The sequence below is a fragment of the Carex rostrata genome, chromosome 9, assembly GCF_964058835.1.
Source record: "Carex rostrata chromosome 9, lpCarRost1.2, whole genome shotgun sequence".
Lineage (NCBI taxonomy): Eukaryota > Viridiplantae > Streptophyta > Magnoliopsida > Poales > Cyperaceae > Carex > Carex rostrata.
Window position 1 is genome coordinate 1,886,058 of NC_135926.1, and position 17,279 is coordinate 1,903,336.

At 36.4% G+C, this 17,279-nt stretch overlaps 1 pseudogene across 1 annotated transcript; it reads left to right on the forward strand.

Annotated features, from left to right (window-relative positions):
• The first annotated feature begins 640 nt into the window (after positions 1-640).
• On the forward strand, positions 641-15,954 carry LOC144559105 (helicase and polymerase-containing protein TEBICHI-like; annotated as a pseudogene). Its single transcript, XR_013513091.1, has 25 exons — positions 641-808; positions 900-1,054; positions 1,461-1,581; positions 1,897-2,517; positions 2,594-2,658; positions 2,969-3,074; positions 3,169-3,369; positions 4,366-4,566; positions 4,833-4,994; positions 5,249-5,491; positions 6,371-6,583; positions 7,019-7,369; positions 8,233-8,389; positions 8,575-8,765; positions 9,050-9,268; positions 9,644-10,630; positions 11,267-11,464; positions 12,161-12,421; positions 12,900-13,089; positions 13,324-13,437; positions 13,774-14,126; positions 14,523-14,631; positions 14,936-15,064; positions 15,173-15,269; positions 15,634-15,954. The product of XR_013513091.1 is annotated as a helicase and polymerase-containing protein TEBICHI-like (transcript).
• Positions 15,955-17,279: the final 1,325 nt, after the last annotated feature.

Genomic DNA, 17,279 nt, shown 5'->3' on the forward strand with positions numbered 1-17,279 from the left:
ATTAGACAGTAGACACCAATTTTCTAAATAATACAATTTAAATCAAACTTTCTTTGATTAAGCCTCAACTCTGCATGCTTGATTAAGCCTCAATTTTCTAAATAATACAATGTCAATTTTTGCTAATTTTTTTTAACTAATTTTAGTCTGCGTGCTTGATTGAAATTGATTTTTTTTTTTGTTTTGATGGTTCACCTGGCACAAGTAAATTGACATATAATTGTTGCAATAATTTTCAACAAATAATTATGCGCCCTCATACAAAAAATGGTGAAAAATGTCAGCCATGTACATCAAAATACATGAAAATAACGGTTGCGGCGTAGCCGCAACGACGCACCTAGTTAAACTAATTCTAATATGTGAACAAGTCACTCATTCTCAATCCACTTCATCAATTATGGAATAGTAAGATGTAAAAGATGGGTTAAAATGCAAATTCACAATTCTTTTGTGCTGAGCAAGTCTAATAAAATAAGTTAGTTTACATGAAAAGGTGGTTAATTTTCTTTTATGAAAAAATATTTAAATCTAGAAGTTATGAACTTATGATGGATATATATCATTTTTTTTTTAAATAATGATAGATGCAATTGACATCTCCAGTTTCGGGGAAAAAAGAGATCAGTTAACAGTCTGGCCTCGTGGGATCGTGGCGCTTCTCGTGATTCAAAACCCTCGTTTCGTCCTCGGACGGTCGGACTTCTTTTTAACTCCGGCTCACGCTCTGTGAACTCGGGGGGGCATTACACCTCTCTTTCCTTTCCTTTTGATGGCGTCCGACTCTAATCGATCTCGCATAGACCAGGTAAGCCTTCTCTCCCTCCGCTGCTCGCGGGAGCTCCATTCGCTCTTCAGAAACCCTGTGTTTTATGGCATCGGTTTTGAACCTTTTACAGTTCTTCCAATCAAGAAAGAGAAAAAATGTCGCGGAATCACATGGAGCGCACGTGCCCGAGAAGGATGAGAAATCCAACTCCATGGAATCGGGAGCTCCATCACGCAGCCCTGAACTTAAGCAATTTGCAACTGATTTTCTCTCGCTATACTGCAGGTTTCACGACAGCTTTTACTGAAATTCATAATTCTTACTGCTTGTACTTTATTACTCTAGTTATGATGAATCTGTATTAATGACAAGTTTCACACAAGAAGATGAAGAATGTCTCATAGCAACAACAACAACAACAACAACTAAGTCTTTAGTCCCAAACAAGTTGGGATAGGCTAGAAATGAAACCCAATCACAATCATAAAATAAAGATGAAGAATGTCTCATACATGAATTTATTTTCTTTTGGCTATTTATACCAAATTACTGTACTGTTAAATCTTTGCTGCTCTTATCATTTTATTAGCGTCCTTATGCTTGAGAGCTTTGATGCACTTCATTAGAAATTTTGGTGTTACAGAATATGTAATTTTTTTGAAGTTTCTGATCAGAGCCACTTTTAATTCAGTGACGTTCCTCCTGCTGTTAATCCACCTGAACTTCAATCAAAGAATAAGAAGAGGAAGGAAACTTCTGCATCGACTTCATCTGATAAAATATCCAATAAAGGTGATGAGAAGGTGGTTGAGGTCAGTACTTTTACAATTGTCTCCAAATAATAATGATGATGATGTGATAATAATGATATTAATGAAAAATGATGATTATAATTGTGATAACGATAACAATAATAACAATGATAATCATAATGATAAGCAAACTAAAGGGTGAACATATTTACAGACTCAAATTGGCATAGTAAATAGAAGTTGTGTTTAGCCAAACCGAATACTCATATGTAAAACATGAAAAGCTTATTTTATCTCTCAGATTCTTTCTTTTACTTTCTGTGTCCTTTTCCAAATGTAGTGGGTTATCTTATAAAAGTGGTGTTGGTTATACAGGATCTAGCTATTGATGGATCACAAAATCAACCTGGTAGCATGTTCATGTGCTTGAGAAAATGCAATAAAACCCCCAACTCCAACCACACAAAGACATGTTTATTTGATCCTAGTGATTCAGCTCCAGTGTTACCCGAGGAGACTCCAAAATCGAAAAATTCAAATATTTCCCCTGGCGAGGATTTTTGGATGGCGGCAATCCAGGTTGCAGATGGTGTAAGAACTGGTGCAGCCGGTGAGAATCTATTGGAGGATAAGTTGTCGTGTGCTCCGGCTGAATGCACTAAAGGCAGTATTTCTTTTGTTGGTTTGGCAAATGGAGACATAGTGGCCAATAGCAATGTAAAAATAAAAGAAAAGAATGAAAAGGTGGCTAGTGAATCGTCTCCATTGCCAGTTAAGCACTTAGATTTTGTGCATGAAGAGAGAAAAGATGAAGTTGCTGGTTTAATTGCTGAGTTGGAACCCGATTTAGCTGTAATTAGAGGAAATGGGATTAAATCAGACAGCCCGACTAGCTCGATGAATATAAAGGATCAGTTGAAGCTTAGTAATTGGCTGCCATGGGAGCTTTGCAGTGTGTATAAGAAAAAGGGAATTTTACAATTATACCCATGGCAGGTGAGATATTTATGGTTTTCTCTCTCTAGATTATACTCTCCTCTTGTGTAAATAATCTTGATGAGTGTTACTGTAGGTAGAGTGCCTCTTGGTTGAAGGTGTCTTGGAGAAAAGGAATCTTGTTTATTGTGCATCTACCAGGTATAGGACATGACCAAGAAACTACCTTGTATGTTGATTTCATTTGCGCATTCAACTGTTGAAACTTGATTTCATTTAAGCCTTATTGTTTTGTTTGCTTTGTTTTTCTAATTTTCCCTTTCAAGGCTTAGAATACCAGATAAGGCCTTATGATCCAAATATAATTTGTTTGGTATAACCTGAAAGTAAAAACATGTCAAGTTTTACCCAGCTTTCCCTACATTGTAGTTCTTAACTTTATCGTACCAAAAAATAATATTAATCTTGTCAGAAAGCAAATATTGATTTCACCCTCTTTTTTCTTTTCCAGTGCTGGAAAGAGTTTTGTGGCCGAGATTCTGATGCTGAGACGAATTATGTCAACTGGAAAGATGGCAATACTTGTTCTGCCTTATGTATCAATTTGTGTTGAAAAGGTTTTTTTTTTCTTTTTTCTCATAAAAGAAAAAAATAGCTGCCATTATATTGCATTTTAATTCAAAGTTAGCACGTTTCATTACTTCACCTTAGGCCGAACATTTGGAGCTGCTTCTTGAGCCACTTGGTAGGCATGTGCGTAGCTATTATGGAAATCAAGGCGGCGGGTCCCTCCCGAAAGACACGTCAGTGGCTGTGTGCACCATAGAAAAGGCAAACTCTTTGGTTAATCGATTGTTAGAGGAAGGTCGTCTTTCTGAGCTTGGGATTATTGTGATAGATGAACTACATATGGTATGTACTTGAGATTTTGCAATGAAACCCAGTACTTCAACAGATTTGCAAATAACAGCTGAAACCTTATCTAAAAGTCCATTAATGGCACCATTTTGTGCATAGTTTTGTGTAGCTTTTGTTACAGCAAGGTTTTTAAATCTGAGGTGTATGGTGAATGTGAATGGATGTCATGCAAAGTTGCACTAACCATGTTTTGGCCCAGCCAAACCAAAAAAGCTGTGGATTTCCAAAAATCAAGTTAGATCTGATTTTTGTATGGCTTGGCTGTGGCTTTCTTAAGGAATCAATGTGGGGTCCAGCAATATCTTTTTTAAATAAAAAAGTTCTACCGTTGCAAACTAATTAGTATGATAAATAGAATGTCATTGTTGTAATATAAAAGAGCTAAATAATGATGTAACTAGAATGTTAAATATTCTTAAATTACAATGATAAAAATGAGCCAAATTATTAATTTGATTTCTTGCCATTATAATTTAAAAATAATAATTGGTTTATTAATACTCATAGCATCATAGCAAATTATGGTTTTCATAAAACACCTCATGGTTTGCTTATGGTCTTTTGTACTATGGTCATTTATGGTTTCTGAGAACCATGGCTTCTGTATTCTAAATGCAGCTTCCTGGGACCATGGTTTCTTGTAGTTTGCGGAAAAGAATTGTGCGCTTCGATTTAGCTTGGACAGCGCCCCTCCCTCCCTCTCCCCAAACCTAAAGCCAACACTGAAATTATATTTGTAATCCAGCTTGTCCCAATCTTCTTGATCATTGTCCAATTAGGCCTTATATAACGAGTACCCAAGATAAAAAGCATGTACAAAATAAAACTCAGCTTTTATGGATGCTGTTTATTCTAATTACCTCAATTTGGGTTTTGGTTCCAAGTTCTAGAATTATCATTCGTAAGGTAAGTCAATTTGCAAATGCAGTAATTATTCATTCTAATAGTTTCTAAGTTTGTTCTTACTCTGATTATTTGTTACAAGCGCAGGTTGGAGATCCACATAGAGGGTACCTTCTGGAGCTGATGCTTACCAAGCTTCGGTATGCAGCTGGTGAAGGGAAGCCACCGGAAGCCTTGTCTAGTGGGGAAGTTTCTAGCGGTGCAAAAAATGATACAACTCGGGGTTTGCAGATTGTTGGCATGAGTGCCACCATGCCTAACGTTGCTGCTGTGGCAGATTGGCTTCAAGTAAGAACATTTCTCTCTTAACCATGGTTGGTTACCATTGTATCAGCATGCAGATTGTCGGTTTAACCATGGTTGGTTAAACCAAAAGGGCTAAAATGTAAGGACTTTGAAAATGGTCAATAAAGGGGGTTAATAGGAAAATTTGGACTAAGTACTACCCAGCGAGCTTAATTCAACTTTCTGATTATGTTGAATATAAACTCTATTCTTATAGTGCTGCTTACACTGGTCTCTCTATATTTGTGTGATCATGTTTTATGTAACAGGCAGCACTATACCAGACTGATTTCCGACCTGTTCCTTTGGAGGAGTACATTAAAGCGGGAAATACAATCTATGACAAAAATATGAATGCTGTACGCATTATTCCAAAAGGAGCTGATCTTGCTGGCAAAGATCCAGATCACATTGTGGAGCTTTGTAATGAGGTTACCTGTTTCTGTCTTGTCCTTATTTTGTTTGTGCCAGCAATATACATGGATGGCTTATTACCATTGCTTTTCGTTCGAGGTTGCTTTAAAAAGACCTGGAGAGATTACCAAATTACGACAAAAATTGAATCTGTAATTGTTAGAATGAAAATGAGGCTGAAACTATGGATCTATCCTAAACCAAAAAAATGTTGAATTGTTGACATAAGAGTCAGAATTGATGGTCTGCTCGTTTGGTTTAATTATTGCAGGTTGTTGAACAAGGTCACTCTGTACTTTTGTTCTGTTCCAGCCGAAAAGGTTGCGAGTCAACAGCAAGGCATGTTTCTAAGTTCCTCGTGAAATTTTCGGCCAGGTCGGGTGAACAAAATGGGTCAGATATATCAGATATTGGCACAGCCATAGATGCTTTGAAGCGGTCCCCTGCCGGGTTGGACCCAGTTTTGGAAGAAACACTTCCATGTGGTGTGGCCTATCACCATGCTGGTCTGACGGTAGAAGTTTTTTCTTTTGTTTCTATATATGCATCTTTTTACTTAATCCTGTATGAAAGAGTTGCTTGTATTTTTGGAAGAAGAGGTACGTAATACTGCGTGTTTTATATTTACTCATGAAACAACCTTTACGCATATAATGAATGAACTCCCTGCATCTATTTCCTAGATACCAAGTCTTTCCCAAACAACCCTCAAAGAAAATATAACAGTACCCATTTCTCAGCTAAATTCCTCGACTCTGATTCCTCTTCAATCTTTCTCAGCCAATGATGCAAAAGAAGATGAGAAAAGAGTGGTAGTCTCAGTACAACCATCATTACAATTTATTAACCCCAGCTAAGGAACCCCACTAACAAAGGCTGAACGCAAACAGCCAATCATTCATACAGTATATTATGCTATAACGCATAGAGAAATTAATTCAACCGTATAAAAGAGTTGCTATTATAAATGTACAGAATAAAGGGATAATATACTTCCCCAGAACTTCCAAATTTCAGTTCCATACCTTTGAAGACCTTATTTTGGCTTTTAGACTTACTCTGTGGATTCAACTATGTGTTTGTTATGTTCATTTTAATATTATTAGTTGCTTGCATGAATTCCTGCTGATGTAGAGCACATAAATTAAGTCCTACTAGAATGTGGGTTATATCATAATCGAAACTGAAATGAAATGGACAAAACAGAAGTTAAGCTGAAGGAAAGTCATTGAAGGTGTCCTATAAGTACTTACTGGCACAGTCTAGTTTGTTTGATGGCTAACCGCAAGCTGTAAAGTACAAGAGATTGCGATCATTGGTTCTATGTATACTATAAGTGCATCATCTTTAATATCTAACATCTTTTGCTTTTTCTTTGTTTGATGGTTGACAGATGGAAGAGAGGGACATTGTGGAAACATGCTATAGGAAGGGTCTGGTACGTGTTTTGACTGCCACATCAACCTTGGCTGCAGGCGTGAACTTGCCAGCTAGACGTGTTATATTTAGGCAACCAAGAATTGGTCGTGATTTTATTGATGGAAGCCGATACAGACAGATGGCTGGTCGTGCTGGTAGAACTGGAATTGATACTAGAGGAGAGAGCGTAAGCTGCTGTTGATTTCATGTATTGAAAAATTCAAAAAAGTACCTGTAGGCTAGTAGATTATCTCCCTCCCATACTGCTCATGACTGATTTCTGCCTATTTGTGTCTTTTTTTTCTTTGGTTATTTTTTACCTTTTACACTGAGCAGCTTTAATTTGCACCATAGTGTAAGTCTTGCAAACAAAATATCTATTACTAACACAAAGTTCTTTTGTTGCATATATAGTTATTTTTTTTTTGTTAAAATACCAAATGGTTCAAAATCATAGTAAAGTTTGAACTTGTATACAGTAATACCTTTCAGTTTTTATTTCGGTTTGATAATTATGAATAAGTAAAGATTTCAAGTATTTATTGTAGTTTGTAACTCAAGCATCATTTCTGTTATTTTGTACTAATTTTCTTATAATTTTTTTGTTTTTGTTTTCTCATAGATACTTGTATGTAGGCCAGAAGAGGTGAAAAGAATAATCTCAATTATAACCATGGACTGTCCACCCTTGCAATCATGCCTGTCTGAGGACAAAAATGGCATGACGCATGCGATAATGGAGGTGGTGGCCAGTGGCATTGTCCAGACAGCAGATGACATAGATCGCTATGTCAGATGTACTCTCCTCAACTCAACCAAGCCGTTTGAAGATGTGATCAAGTCTGCACAGGATTCGCTCCGCTGGCTGTGCCACAACAAGTTCTTGGAGTGGAATAATGAGACCAAGATGTACAGAAGTACTCCTCTTGGTCGAGCTGCTTTCGGTAGCTCAGTATCTCCTGAGGAATCCCTGGTAGGTTCCAACACAAGGCGGCAATTGTTGACCAGGATTATCTAATATCCGGGTCTGTTGGAAGATATGTTCTGACTTCTATCATAACTACAAGCCCAGTGCCTCTGAACTGATTTTCTCTAAAAATGTCAAAGGATAAAGAGTTAGGCTATGGCATTATGCATAGTGCGGATTGGTCCGTAATATGGATCAATATTTTCGTTTTCAAAGTTCAAATAGCTGATACAGTTGAACATGATCTCTATATGAAAATGTACTTGTTGACTAAATTTACCTTTCTTAGAATTTTTTTTTAGGTAGGTAGAAAATCACTACTTTTTAATGGTGTAGTAGATCAAGTGATTTTCTACCTACCTAAAAAAAATAGTAAAAAAAGTTCTATAAAATTTGATCTACCATTACAGTTTCAGATGGAGATCATGTTGAATGGTTCAGATTGATTGTTTGAATTTTAAAATGAATATATTAATCTATAGTACGGATCAATCTGTGTTATGCATAGTACCATGGCCTCCCTCAAGGATAGATATATTAACAAAGTTTGTGAATTCTACTAACTGAGCACTATATTTGTCAATTCAACATTGCAAGTTGAAGTCGTTCATGTTAATATGACCTAACCATTAACATTTAGTCAGATCTGTTGGATTGACGTTTTAGGACTTCTTGACCTGTTGGCTGGTCTACTGGTGTAAGGTTTTTCTAGTTAATAGAGAAAAGGTATTTGACACAACCAGACCTGAGTTATTGCCTGCATCAGTCACTGTTAAAATAGGCATGAATTTTTTTCTCCACTTTTTTCTTTCATTTTGAAAAAACAAATAAGCTCCTATTTATAATGTGTCATATTTTGAAATCGCAAGGTTGTGCTAGATGATTTATTGAGGGCACGAGAAGGCTTTGTTCTCTCGTCAGATTTGCATTTGGTGTATCTTGTGACACCAATTAATGTGGATGTTGAACCAGATTGGAAATTATATTATGAGAGGTTTATGGAACTCCCTGCTCTTGACCAGGCATGTCTTTTCTGTATTATGTTGAACTTTCTATCCAGACATGCATGTTTCTTTGTGTTTATACATGCCCAAACAATTTTGCTTGCATGTTGGTGATATTGAACATTTGCATCTTACGTTTAGTGAGTATGCATCAGATTTTCTTTTTTGTTGCTTATCAAATTTTCTTATTTTTCCTTGTTTAGTCAGTAGGGAACCGTGTGGGAGTATCAGAGCCTTACTTGATGCAGATGGCTCATGGTGCACCAATCCCTATGCAGTCAAAACATCATAAAAAGAAGGGAACTGTGTCTACAAGTAGTGGTACAGTTTTGAAAGAGGTTACTTATCGAGTGTCCAAGCGCTTTTATGTGGCACTTATGCTATCAAGGCTTGTTCAGGCTAGTCGCACCTTTTATCTTCTTATAAAATCTGTTTTACCGTTATGTGTCAGACTCTACCATTAACACAGCTTTAAAGAACGTCTTTTTCCCTCATATATTGCTTTCTATTGTACTACTACCTTTTCTGGCTATATGTGAAAAATAAAAAGAAACTAAAATTGGATTTGTATGTTTACCATGCAATAGTAATAGGTACATGTTTTGGATGGTATATAATATGTAATTGCAATTGTTTCACTTGTTATTCCACAGTATTGACATGCTTTTTATTTTTTTAACAGGAAACACCTGTTGCGGATGTTTGTGAAGCATTTAAAGTTGCTAGAGGAATGATTCAATCTTTACAAGAGAATGCAGGTCGGTTTGCATCAATGGTCTCTGTATTTTGTCAGAGACTTGGATGGTTGGACTTAGAAGGTATCATCTCCAAATTTCAAAATCGTGTCTCCTTTGGAGTTCGTGCAGAGATTGCTGAACTGACCACCATCCCCTTTGTTAAGGTCTCTCCCTCCTTCCCTTTTCCCACACTTTCTCTATTACCCAACTGTTTAAACTGATGCAAAGTCAATCCCTCGTTAATATTTGGAGCACACATAATGACATAATCTGATTATGCAAATTCGAACTGATATCTTGATGAACTTGGCTCAATTAGTTCGATTTAGATCAGAGGAAAACTCAAAAGAAAAAGCAAATTTATCAATATTTAACACAATTTGCCTTTTCAGTTGCACTGATTTACTATGGCAAATAATCAAAAACAAAGGTTGGATCTTAGTTGCAAATGCGAGAAATTTTGTTGCTTGGAAAGCAGTGCATGTAACTTAAGAAAACCTTTTGTGTTAGGGGAATGATTAAACCTTTAAAAATTGTAGGGTTCCAGAGCTAGAGCGCTATACAAGGCTGGGTTGTCCACACCTCTTGCTATTGCTGAAGCATCAGTTTCTGACATTGCGAAGGCTCTGTTTGAGTCTTCTTCGTGGACCGGCCAAGATGTTGCTGGCCCACAGCGCATGCATCTTGGCATAGCAAAGAAGATCAAGAATGGGGCCCGCAAGATAGTTCTTGACCAAGCTGAAGAGGCCCGACTTGTAGCCTTCGCGGCTTTCAAATCACTTGGTTTAAATGTGCCTCAAGTTTCAAAACCTCTACTTCCGCAAATATCTGACAGCAGTAAGTCAGAAAATGAGCCTAGTAAGACACCGCAATCCTCAAAATCCGAAAATGAAGTCGTGAATTGTTTACCAACAACATCTGATAGTCAGAAGGAGGGCATCTGTGAAAGGAATGTAAATTGCACCAATAATGCCACACAGGGTGCTGCCAGTTGCAAAGGGCCGATAAATGCCGCAAATTTTTCTGGCGGTTTTAATTCATTCCTGTCTCTGTGGGCCCAGGCTAGCAAATTTTACTTTGATTTGCATTTCATGAAACGGTTCGACCAGAACTCTGGTACAATTTTTGAAATCATAGGGTTGGCTGTGTGCTGGGAAGACTCACCAGTTTGCTACTGTAACTTCTCGAAGGATCTATTTCCTGCGTGTGATGATGTAAATAAAACCTTAGAGGTGGCCAAACTCAGGTGGCATAAGATAGTTGGAATAATGGGTAGAGCTGATGTTAGAAAAATAACATGGAATTTGAAGACTCAGATCCAAGCTCTGAAGTCACCGGTTGTGTCTATTCAGAGACTAGGTCGGCTAGGCATCACACAATTTAATCAGTCTCATGGGATTGAATTTATTGATAATTCACATGTAAAGTTGCCTCCTATATTACTGTGTGATGCCACTGATATGAGCTTAGGGGCATGGATTCTTTGGCCTGATGAGGAGAGCAAGGCTGCACCAAACCTTGACAAGGTAGCATACTGTATATGACTTCATTTCATACTGAAATTTCCTTAATAAACATCACCAGGTTGTAGCTCCTGTTCTCTGTGTGCACATGTGCACCCATTTTCATTTATATATTTTCTATGCTATACAGATCAGACAAAGTAATGTTTTTTTATTAAGTTCACATCTTTTGTCCATAAAATTCCTAACTTGTATGATTGTATCACATTGTTCCTGGTCATCATTTTTCAATCAAGGGCCTTTCTTACCTGTTTGTTAGCATTAGCCATGATTTTACTTCATTATTTGGATTTCTCAGTTGAAAAATATGGGAGGGACCAAATTGGTTTAAATAGAAGAATTTAGGGAACAAGTTGGAAACTTGGGAATGTTAGGCACCAAATGACGCCGTGGAATAATACTTGAGAATACATGTGTCTCGTTTACTCCTTTATACTAAAATTTGCAGAGAGTGGGTATGATGCAATGGTAAAGTCAGTCTTGCTTATTTTTTATGTGCGTGCGTGCGCGCGTGTGTGTGTGTGGGGGGGGGGGGGGGGGGGGGGGTGGGGCTTTATTCCCTACTGAATCAATATTTTGTTCAATATCTATCAAATCAATATTTTGTCAATTAATTTCTTTGGCATTTTTATTTAATAGCTAGTGAAGAAGAGGCTATCTGGTGAAGTAGCTGCTGCAGCCAACAGGGATGGGAGGTGGAGGAACCAGATGCACAAAGCAGCACACAATGGTTGTTGTAGAAGATCTGCACAGATTCGTGCTTTGGCTTCTGTTTTGGGAAAGCGGATCGTGTCAGAAAATCTTAGCAACATGTTGCTGAAAATTGAAAGCCCTTTGGTACGAACTATATTGTTTAGCTTTTCATTTATACTCTTAGATATTAAATGTAAATACCAGCACGTGCCATTTTGTTTGGATCATACCGGTATGTTTGTACCATTATGCATAGTTATCTTACTGGTGTTACCTTTTGTCATAATTGATATATTGGGAAGAGTTCTTTGTTGCTACTCTTTACTTCAAGTGCTAGGGACTTATATTTTAAAACAGAGTTTGCCTGACCCACCGAATGGTCAAGAAGTCCTGATTTTATATTTACCTGTAACTTGACTAACTGATTTACGAGATTTTGTATTTAGTGTTGATATGATAAGTTGGTAATTCAACAAAGGTTCTATGCAAGTACTCGGAAATTTTTTCTTTCTATTTCTGCATACGAGACTTGGGCAGTGTCGGCTTAATTAGGAAATGCCTTTTTTATAACAAACACTTTAAACAGCATGTCAGGCCATGGCTTGCTGACTCAGACTGAATAGATACACAATCAGGTTGCGGCATTCTGGCTTTTAACATGACTAGTTTGTCTAACCTAGTGGTTTCAGTACCATGTCTACGTACTGTTGGAGCCAACTGGCACAGCCCCTGGTGTGATAAATGAAATTTCATTAATTTCTTCTTTCTGGTCTCATACCTCTAGTTCTTAGAATTAAAGTTAATTTTTCTCTAACCTTGCATTGTACTTTATTTATACAGGTTAATGTGCTCGCAGATATGGAAATTTGGGGTGTGGGCATAGACATGGATGCATGCCTTAATGCAAGGCACATACTTATAAAGAAAGCTTAAACAACTCGAGAAAGAGGCCTATGAGCTAGCTGGCATGCCTTTTTCTCTTCATGCAACTGCAGATATTGCAAATGTTCTTTACAAGCATTTGAAGCTGCCAGCCCCGAAAGGCTGCAACAAGGGGAAGTTGCACCCCAGTACAAACAAACAATCCCTGGACCTTTTAAGGTATGACATTTTGATTGATAAGGTATTGATGTACATTTTACATAGTTTTGTGTGGCAAAGCCCCTCTTAAAAATAATCAATAGCAGTGCTATACACTTTCTCATGTGTTCTACACTTCAATTTGTGCAATAATAGCTCCAACTATTGTAAAAAGAAAAGGAACCCAGCTTTGACTTGGTTTTACTCCAGTATACAATTTTGAATTGCTTGGGTAGTGTTTTGTGTTGTTTATTCCATCCTTATTTGTTAGACCACTGGAATAATTAATTTTCCCCAGTAGATGGTATGTCGCTTTATTCCTGTAAAAGTAAATGGAAATGACATGTCTTAATACTTTTGCGTGATATTAGTGCTTCTGGTATTGCATCATACATTGAACTTTTTTTGTTGAATTATCACATTGAAAGTGGAATTATCTTCTTTGATTTGATTTTATTTTTTTAATAATCTTCTTTTCTTGATATCTATATTTCTATAGAGGCCGACATCCTATAGTAGAGGTAATAAAAGAGCACAGAACGTTGACTAAGCTGTTGAATAGTACTTTGGGATCTATCTGCTCAAGAGCTCGACTATGCAGCAGGTCTCAGAAATACAAAGTTCATGGCAACTGGCTTCAGACTTCTACTGCTACTGGAAGGCTTTCTATGGAAGAACCAAACCTCCAGGTTTTGTTTTTTTTATTATATGCTTATTGTTTTTATGGTGAAACCACTTTGAAATGACCAAATTCTCCTACTGTTGTCTTTTTGCCTGCACAAATGAATTTGGACACATATTTTGTGCAAATATGAGGGTATAATTTCAGATATTTCTACTTCAAATTAGTTTTTTTTTTTTTTTTTTCCTTCCTTTTGTGTGGGAATGTACATATTTATTTGTTTCTTTCTTATATTATTCAGTGTGTAGAGCACTTGGTGGTTTTTACAACAAAACTTGATGACAAAGGCAGCACTGGGTCATGCGACATGCAAAAACATCAGATTAACGCTCGAGATTTCTTTATTCCATCCCAGGTAATAATACTTGCCTCCTTCAATATTGTGCTGAATATTCTTTTCAAATTATCATTAATACAAATGATGTATTCATTTGGGAAATATACCAAAACTGGTGTTTTATAATTTTCTGCTTGTTTGAATTACTAGTAAGATATTTTAGTATCCTGAATGGTATATGAAACAATTTAGCATATTTTAATGTTTGAGGAAACAAGTTTCCTACTTCCGTATCCCGGATATTGAGGCATTGACCTTTTAGACAATGAAACCATTAATCCTGTGACCTGTCTAGCAATCATTACATGCTTGCCCTGTTAGAACTTGTTTTTTCACTACTTTGTTCCTATGTAGGAGAACTGGTTGATTATAGCAGCTGACTACTCTCAAATAGAGCTACGCCTAATGGCACATTTCTCCAAAGACCACACACTAATTGAACTACTAAGTAAACCTGATGGCGATGTCTTCACCATGATCACCTCAAAATGGGCTGGTAAACCTGAATCAGCGGTGACTTTGAAGGAGCGTGACCACACAAAGAGGCTTATTTATGGCATCCTCTACGGGATGGGTCCCACATCTCTGTCAGAGAATTTGGAGTGTAGCACTGATGAGGCATCGGAGAAAATTAGAAACTTTAAGAGTTCCTTTCCTGGCATGTCCTCTTGGCTTCGTGAGGCAGTTGCATCGTGCCAGCAGAAAGGGTATTATTTTTTCTTGGGAAAATTTTTAGTTCCTAAAAAGTGGAATTTACCTCATGTTCCTATTATGTGAAATACAGTATCTGCTGATCCTTTTGATGTCCAGATTATGCTCCTCTTGGTCTCATTTAGGTAGAGGATAATTGTGAGGATGGAGTGTTAAGATTGAGCATCTTTTAGTTCTGGAAGGGGAATAGAGAGTTCTTGAGTATATTTGGACTCTTTTGCTGGGTTGCATATGATATCTTTCCTTTTTTTATTTTTATTTTTTATGATGTATGATTTCCATTTTGTCATGGTGCTCATGAATGACGTTTACTTCTTTTGAATCTAAGTTTGCATGATATATATTTATTATTTTTATGTCATTCCTATATTTGAATTTTGATTGTTAAACAGGTATATAGAAACATTGATGGGTAGGAAGCGCTTCCTGACAAAAATAAACAGTGGAAGTGGCAATGAGAAGGCTAAAGCTCAGAGGCAAGCTGTCAACTCTATCTGTCAGGTATGAACTTCATTTTTTTTGGTTTTTTAACTGTTCATTACTGCCATTAATTTCAAATTTATCTTGACTCCGTTATAATCTTCTGGGTTCTTTTTTTGGCAAAGCAAATAAAGTTATCCTCTTTTTGTTGGCATTTCCAATGGGCTTATTTACCTCGAGGATTACTTTTGAAGTTATTTTAATATATTCAACAGTATAAAATGTAGCAGAGGCTTCAAGTACTGTTTAAAATAGTGAGTAAATTCATCTCAATTTTGATCAAATGTTATTTTTACTTGTCAATTTTTGGTGACTTGTATATTAGGGCTCCGCTGCTGATATAATCAAGTTAGCCATGATAAACATTCACTCTGTGATTACTGGTGAAGGGGATAATGAACAAATAGGAAGTGAATTCTCTAATTTAAGAGGCAACTGCCGTATCGTTCTTCAGGTTTCTGTTTTGTATACATACATTTTTTGTTTTACAATTTGTTTATGTTCAGGAGCTAACAGCTTTGTTTTATCTATTCAGTTATTAATTTTTTTGAGGTCGTTATAGGTGCATGATGAGCTAGTTTTAGAAGCTGAACCAAGGATGGTTGCAGAGGCAGCAAAATTAGTGCAAATAAGCATGGAGGGTGCAGCATCCCTTCTTGGTATGATGCAATTTAAAAGATTTCAGCCAAACAAAAGATTACTTTATTGATTGATCCCTTGGGATTATATAGAGCTTACATTCTTACTATCAAGTCCCTAGACTCTCTATAATTCCTATTTACTAATAGGACCCTAAACAAGATACAAATCTCAACAAATTTTATAAAAAAATAATAATTTATCTCTCTGTATTTTTTAGCAAAGTGAGAGTAGAGCCTCCGACTTAAATATTACAAGGGTTCCTCTAATAAGATTTTGAACATTGTTTTAGTCACTAGAATGAAAACTCATTTTCATAATGTCTCATTTCAAGTTAGATTAGTGTTCTAATGACTGTACTTTTGAAATCTTACTTGTGTATAGTGCCTCTACGTGTCAAGTTGATGGTAGGCAAAACGTGGGGTTCTCTTGAGCCGTGGCTGCCTCAAATTTGAAGACATGAGCTTTAATTTTTTTTATTTAATTTGTTCTTTTATTAGTTTGTGACATTATTTAACGGTCCGAAACTAGGTTTCTTAGTTTGGGAAGAGGATTTAGAACACCACAGTAGTCTACTAGAGGAGTTTAAATTTGTGATATAATTTTTTTATAGGAAGTACAGGAATTGAGATTATTCTGCATAGTTTTATTTTTTTACTGTGCCAACTCTCCCTATTTTATGATGTATATAATATTCTGTCTTCATAGATATTCTCTCAACTGAGTGCAATACTTTATACTTGCAACATATTTATTTCTGTAACTGCATGTGGGTCCAGTTACAACTGTTATTAATACTGAAAATATTTACACAGAAAAATCAAGTTGTCAACGGTATGTCGTATGCTACACTGACAACTTTTTGTGCGGTACGCCTGATTTCTGAGGTATATTGTAATATCATTTGGTTTACTACATGTAGTTTTACAGGGATCCGTATCCTCCCAGGTACCTGACTCAAACATAATTGAAATGGATGGCTCAGATTTAATTTCAGCTGGTGGGTGATCAGGATGGCAGTGTTATTTTTGCTAAGTTAAAATTTTCATTTTCAGACCGTCCGAGTCAATACTCGGTCAGGTAACCTGAGGCGATACGAATTCGTTTTACAGTTGCATGCTTTCCTATTCCTGTTATGTCACTGTTAGCCATCTTATTCTAGGGTAGTCGTTTGTTTTCTTTCTATTTGGTTTAGCAAATCAACATAGACTTCAAAATGTGAGGTCAACCCGGGGATTGGCCTAATAAAAAAAAAACATCCACAAAATACAAATGGTATTCGATATTTCCAATTGGAAATACATTTGAAATTTCACCCTCATAAATTGACACGTGATCGTGACTTTGCACTGGCCGAATATTACGACGGCTCTAGAAATGATTCCAATATTTTATATATATCCCTTCCAAGCAACTGAAGGATATCGGTAGTTGGCACACTGAACTGAATCAAAGATAATCCCAAATCGACCAATCTAACCTTCCATTTAATCAACAGCACAAAAACAATTAAACAAGTATTTTCGATTCCAACCCTAATTTTAGCTCTTTTTGCAAGTTTCCTATCACTTTCTGTGTCCAGATAGTATAATATCCTGCCTTCGGTTTTTTACTCTCTTACTCTCAGACAGTTATCTGATTTTTCTTTCTCATTTTTATTCCATGCTTTGTATTCAGTATGTATTTTATTTTTCCAATCGATTGATTTAATGTTCAGCCTATTCGCTTTAATTATTCACATAAGTTCCTTTCTTTTATTATTCATGTTGGATATTTTATTGTTCTCATTTTTTGTTTATTATTGACATTGATTACTTTATCCTTGAACTTATACTTTGTCCAAGTTGAAATTTTAGTTCCTCTTGATTCTCGTTGGCATCGTGAATCACTTTGCTTATTTTAAAGAATTAAAAAAATATACACTTGAAATAATAATTCTTAATTAATAAAGAAACAAGTTTAGAGATCCTCAACCAGGAGCGGAGCCAAACTTTCGAACTATGGAGTTTAAATCTGAATAGGAATCAATC